Consider the following 7,014-nt stretch of genomic DNA (forward strand, 5'->3'; position numbering starts at 1 on the left):
AAGCCCTTTATGTGGTGTCGCTCAGACGCCCGACTGTGGCATTTCTTTTAAAGCCCTTTATGTGGTGTCGCTCAGACGCCCGACTGTGGCATTTCTTTTAAAGCCCTTTATGTGGTGTCGCTCAGACGCCCGACTGTGGCATTTCTTTTAAAGCCCTTTATGTGGTGTCGCTCAGACACCCGACTGTGGCATTTCTTTTAAAACCCTTTATTTGGTGTCGCTCAGACGCCCGACTGCGGCATTTTATTCCCACTCTATTACTGCTTATTCATGTTGCATGAAAATAACCTACTTGCATGCATAAAAGATGTTTTATTTATGACTGACGATGTGATCATGGAATTTTTCAGTGCATGATTATCAGTTATATTATACATGTGTTCTTAATGTTTGCGAGTACATTCAAAGTACTCACTGGCTTGTCCCTGGCTATTGTCTTGGCCAGATTGCTTGCTTGGAGAGGAGCGTGGCGATGACAATCCTGGAAACTAAGCAACGGTGATAGCAGCCTCGTGAAGATAGGAGTTAACCTGGTCAGCTGTTCCTATGGGAAATGGAGTCCCATAGACACTGATGTCTCACAAACCGCTTCCGCCATCGACCACTAGAAACCCAATTGTTGTACTCACAGGCCAGAATGGTCTTGTACCACATATTTTTTTGTATTTTGCTTGGAATTTCTGTATCAAGTTGGAGCCTCATCAGCTAACAGTAATCCTGGGACTGATGAGCACGACGGTCTTTTTCTGGAAATTTATACCCGGAAAACCCGGTCGTGACAGACTTGGTATCAGAGCCAGGCTGACCATTGGCTAATACTATCTTAGCCGGGTCTATAAACTTAGGAAAACCAACCCACCAAACCATAACCAAACCCCAGCCAAGCTTCTCGTGCAAGATAGCCACACAGTAACCCAACACCTTTTGGCAGTCGGTGCCCAACCTATCAACCTAACCTGTCGCTCATGCGCCAGTGACCGGCCCCTAAATAGTCCTTTCTCGCAAGCGTGCAAAGGAAGACTCCGTCCCCTTTTTCCTATAAAAAGGGGCACGCTAGCCCAAACACAGCACCGCACAACCTCTACCCAAACCGAGCTACAATGCCTGGCCCTGTCGTGCACAATGAGACCACGGCAACCAACCTTGGAGGCTTTGTGACCATACTCGCAAACCTCACCCGTCGTGCCTATGCGTTAGAAGAGCCCCCAGAATATGTTGTGTACCAAGGACCCATGAGCGGTGAGAACCGTAAATTCTGGGCCACTGCACACATCTACGGTAGGGGTCTAGAGCCCGAGCGCCCCTACAGGTTCACCGGAAGGACAACTTCCTTTGAACCTCAAGCCATCCAACTAGCTGCTCGAGAGGCTATAGTTCATCTCCGGCACTTGTCGCCCAGAGTTAACTGTCGCTCGTTCCACTACTACCCCAGACGTGAAGGGTCTGGTAGACCACCCCAAGTTGCCAACGGAGATCACGAGACAGATCCTGCATTGTTGCACCTAGTGCGCTATGTAAGTGCACTAGAGGAACTGTACGATCAAATCACTATTGATCTAATCGCAGCTCGTGGAGAGCTAGTTCGTCGAGCCCCAGCGAGAGAAGAGAACGAGCCCAACGCCGACAACCCAGTCGTGCTGTTTGGACACCCGACCGAGTCCCTGAGGCCTGCCCCAGCCATCGGCCAAGGTGTTGCGATAACCCCAGAAGTGCTTCGTCGCATATTGGGAGCACACACCAACGGGATTGTGGCCAACAATCCCCGAGATGGTCCTCATCGCTACCCTGAGCCTGCAGCCCCTCAACCCACTACAGCTAATTCCGACGATGAGACCCGTGGAGGAGCCTCAAGGCACGCCCGCTTGGATGTAAACGAGGTAGACTAAGTCACCTGAGTCGTATCGAGTCCCAGTGTACCCTCGCTTTGTAATCGTGTGGCCTTGTAATTTAATGCCGCCTGTTGTCATGCCTCTATTTTAATGGTAGCCTTGCCTGGATACGCCAGTATGCAGTATAAGATTTCTATCCCGGACACAGTTACCAAAAATCACCCCGTCAACCCCACAGTAACACATCACTATAGTGAAATGTGTGAATCTGTGGCTTGACCCCGACCCTTGGAACAGAGCTGAAAATTTTCTTTACCATTCACCTCGGTAAAAATGACCCCGCTCCGGTGCTATAAAAAGGCCACCGCGTGACCTTGCCAAGCACCTCTCACCTTGTGCACCACCCTCACAACCATTTCTTGCCATGCCGAGCCCTAGCATTTATCTGAGAACCCCAGATGCAACCCCAGGTAGTTTTGTCAAGATATTGCGGGATTTTACCTGCAGTACCATGGGCGCTACCCAGCCACCCCAGTACGAGTTGTTCAAATCGAGAATCACCCCTTCCACCTCGAGATATTGGGCAGCAGTACACATCCCTCCCGTAAACTCAAACCAAGACCCAACGGAGGTCTCCTTCGTGGGGAAATCTATGCCAACCCCACATATGGCCATAGAAGCTGTTGCATACGAAGCGCTTGCTCGCCCTCGATTCGCAGTACCCTATGCCAGCGAACGAGGGTATTATTACTTCTCGAGCCGTGCAGCACCCGGAGGAGTGACATCTTTTCCCGGTGGATGAATTGAGAGAGACCCAGTCCTGGCCAACCTTGTCCAGTACGTCATCGCTCAAGAGCGTTTAACCCAATGTGTGATGAGTTATCTCCAGAGCCTCACAGATTTAAATCCTCAGATCGCCATCGGCAGAGCACTAAGGCCCGACCAGGAGAGACACGTGCATCGACTGGTCAATCCACTTCCCCCGATAGAAGAGGAGTGTATCCCAGTACTAGAGACGTTTTCTAGGGACCCCGTCCAGTTACCGTTTCCATTTTAGACGTCACTGCGGTATTCATTCTTGCAACATTTATTTATGTGTGTGACTTATGCGTGATACCCTGAGTTTATACGACGAGTCAATTATTTGGCTTCTACTAATGTGTGTAGTTTTTGTTGTGGTTTATGCTCCTTTAAATTAACTGTTTTTCCCTCGTAAAATTCTGGAGTAAGATTTCTTTTCCCTGAGTTGCTACATCTGCACCTTCTCATGGCGTGGATTAATTAATTTCACACAGCACCACGGCAGCAGACTCACAACCATAATCATCCGAACACATACACTGTTTGCAAAACTTTGCAACGGTTTTACATCCAGCTAATCACCCCCTAATAACAGTTAGCACCCGACACACCCCATCTACTCCTCGTGATCACCACCACCGCGGAGAGCCAACACCTGAGCAGCAGTGTCGCGACGATCGTCGAGGATCATCGCGCACAGGAGCACGGAGAGCCCCAGCAGTGTCGCCAGCCCTCTGCATATCAGGATCACAAACCAGTCCGGCATCGCCTCCGCCATTAGAGCCTAACCCAAGCTTTAGTAAGCAGTAATGGAGGAAGAAGGAGGAGGAGAAGTGAGGCCAGGTGTGAAGAAGGAGAAAGGGGCACCCCGGCCGTTTTATAGCTCGAGCTCGGTGTACGGTGGGCGAAGTCCACCAACGCCGCTCATCGCTGATTGCCGGTGTTTGGAGACGAATCCGCGAGCAGTGCCGACAGCGCGCTGGCCCGCGAGGTGAGTGCACGCTGCACCGGCAGCTAGCACGCCGCGCACAACCATGGTACGGCCTAGATGCCCTACGCGCTAGGCATCACCGATGGAGAAAACGCGGGAAAGCGCGCGGGAGAGAGGAAGAAGAGAGAACCAGAGGGAGAAGAAGAGGCTGACAGTGGGCCCCGGGTCCACCTATCGGCCAGAGAGAGGACTGTGCTCTCGGGTACGACCAGCGTATATTTAAATTTAGAAGTTATTCTAAATTTATATCCAGCGTAGAAATCTCAGGTTTTTGTCCCGAACCGCAGATTTTTCCACGCAGCACCAGTATTCACACTGTGGTTTTTCACCACTTATTGCCCTCTCACTGTAGCCACATTTTTATTGCGCATAGTTTTTCTTAAAACAACTTTGAACAAATCTCGAGGACGAGATTTTTCTTAAGGGGGGTAGTGTTGTGACACCCCCAAAATTTTGGCCTTGTTTTATTAAATTAAATTTTTGCCAGGAATTAAAACTTTGATTTTTTGACTCCTTTTTGATTTTTTTAAACATTTCCTTTCTTATTATCATTGAGTTGTTCCCTAAAATGAAAACCTTTCAAATATGTTATTGGACTTGTTTAACCTCTCAAGAAAAACTTTTCTTTTATCAGTATAACTAATTACATAATTAAATTGCTTGATCTTTATTTTCTTGAAAAATGGTTTTTCAAGGTTATATGGCCATATTTGAACTACAACCATTTGATAAATTCACTTAAAATTTCAACCAAAATTTGGAGATGTCATGTGATGTTTTTAAATCACTTTTATACAAAAGTATCTTTTATTCATGAAATATTTTGAGCTCTACACCCAATTTTTCTTCTCTGGTCCAGAGTGCAATTTTGCACTACAACCCATTTAAATATTTCTTTCTAGCCTCCACCAAAATTATGGGATATTGGTAGTAGCATATGATTCAACATTATGCAAAAACCTAGTGCTGTTCTTTGAAAAATTTGAGTGAATCAACATTATTTTCATTCTGGTCCAGCCTTGTGATTTCTACTACAACCCTATTTAATTTTGCTCCAATGATCTTGTGCTTTCTCCTACTTGTAGACAGCCCTACCAAACCCCTAAATCCAGGAGCATGCACCCATTGGTTCATTTTTGGTTCATGAAATAACGCCTTTTTCTTTCTATCCAGAATTGAAGTTTTGCAAAACTTGCACTAACAAGTTTCTGCTTTTGGCAAACTAACTTCATCACCTCCTTATGCATCTAAGGAGACCCTGATCTGGAGAATTTGGCCACTCCAAAAAAAGCCTAGGTGCCTGTGGCATTTTATCAAACACCCTGTGTGCATAGCCAGATTTGGCATGGATTCAAGTTTACACTGTGAACTTGCACCTCTGATCAAATTAACCTGTCCACTAAACCTCTAGATGACTTTAACCTAGGTCTGTTAAACCCCAACCTCACCCGAGACCTCTAGCATGCAATGCCATTCCGTCGAGCATGTTCCGTGCATGCTCTGGGCGCGAGCAGAGCACGCGTTTTGCACATGCCGCGCCCGAGCTGACGCGTCGCGCCCCTGGCCTTGCCACCACTGCAGAGCCACGCCACTCGCTCCCCTCTCACCGCAACACGCCAAGCAGTCCCTCGCCACGTCCCCGACAGGCTAGGAGCTAGCCGCCATGGCCGCCGACAGCCCTTGCTCCGTTCAGCGCCGCCCAAGCCTCTCCCGCTCGCCACCTGGCCCCTGGAACAGCGCGAGCTCATCCACGAGTGTGTCCACTAGCGCTTGTCGCCGCCACGACGCCCTAGCTACAAAATGGTGGTCGCCGGCGACCTTATCCGCGACCACCGTCGGAACCGACCCCGATCGCCTATTTAAGGAGCCCCGAGCTCGTCTCCGCACGCAGGAAGTCCCAAGCCATCTCCCTAGGACCCTCATTGGCAGCCAATCGACCCGGGGAGGGCTCCTTCCCCATCTCCGACAACCGCAGCCGCCGCCTCTGCCCCGTCCATTCTGGCACCACCAGGGCCTCCCTGTAACGCCCTCAATGCGGCTATATCTCCCACGTGTCGACGCACGACTTAGAGGCATAACCGCATAGAAAGCAATGTCGCAAGTCGGGAAATCGTCATACATCCCATGTATTACATAATAAAAAGGGGGAGATAACATAGTTGGCTTACACTCGCCACGTCACATCAGAGTACATAAATAACATCCATCAAACAAACACTCATGGCCCGACTACGGTGCCAAAATAGAAAAGAACCCAACGTGCGACAAGGTCCTGAATCGATAACCCCAACTAGGCACCACTACTGATCATCCGGAAAAGACACATAGTATCGCTGAGAGTCCTCGTCGAACTCCCACTTGAGCTCGTAATCGTCAACTGGAGCAGAAACACCTGGACCTGCATCTGGAGTTGTAGTATCTGTGAGCCACAGGGACTCAGCAATCTCACACCCACGCGATCAAGACTATTTAAGCTCATAGGAATGGATAAGGCAAAAATATGTGGAGCTGCAGCAAGCGACTAGCATATGTGGTGGCTAACTTATACGCAAAAGAGAGCGAGAAGAGAAGGCGAAGCACGAGCGAGAAGCTAAAGGAACATCCTGCGCAAGCATAACCCCAACACCGTGTCCACTTCCCGGACTCCGCCGAGAAGGGGCCATCACGGTAACACACACGGTTGATTCATTTTAATTAAGTTTAGTTCAAGTAATCTACAACCGGACATTAACAAATTCCCATCTGCCCATAACCGCGGGCACGGCTTTCGAAAGATCAATCCCTGCAGGGGGGTCCCAACTTAGCCCATGACAAGCTCTCACGGTCAACGAAGGAATAGACCTCCACCCGAGACACACCGATCAGACTCGGCAACCCGGTACAACAAGACAATTCGACAGGTTAAAACAAGACCAGCAACACCGCCCGAATGTGCCGACAAATCCCGATAGGAGCTGCACATATCTCTTTCTCAGGGCACACTCAGATGAGCGCTCCATACAACTAAAACCAAACCTCGAGTTTCCCCGAGGGGGCGCTGCACAGGACTCTAGTTTGAACCAACGCTCAGAGGAGCACTGGCCCGGGGGGGGATTAAAATAAGATGACCTTCGGGCTCCGGAAACCCAAGGGAAAAAGAGGCTAGGTGGCAAATGGTAAAACCAATGTTGGGCATTGCTGGAAAAGCTTTAATCAAGGCGAACTATCAAGGGGTTCCCATTATAACCCAACCGCGTAAGGGACGCAACAATCCGGGAACATAACACCGATATGACGGAAACTAGGGCGGCAAGAGTGGAACAAAACACTAGGCGAGAGGCCGAGCCTTCCACCCTTTACCAAGTATATAGATGCATTAAGATAACATAGCAATATAATGATATCCCAACAAGA

The sequence above is a fragment of the Triticum aestivum genome, chromosome 3A, assembly GCF_018294505.1.
Source record: "Triticum aestivum cultivar Chinese Spring chromosome 3A, IWGSC CS RefSeq v2.1, whole genome shotgun sequence".
NCBI lineage: Eukaryota > Viridiplantae > Streptophyta > Magnoliopsida > Poales > Poaceae > Triticum > Triticum aestivum.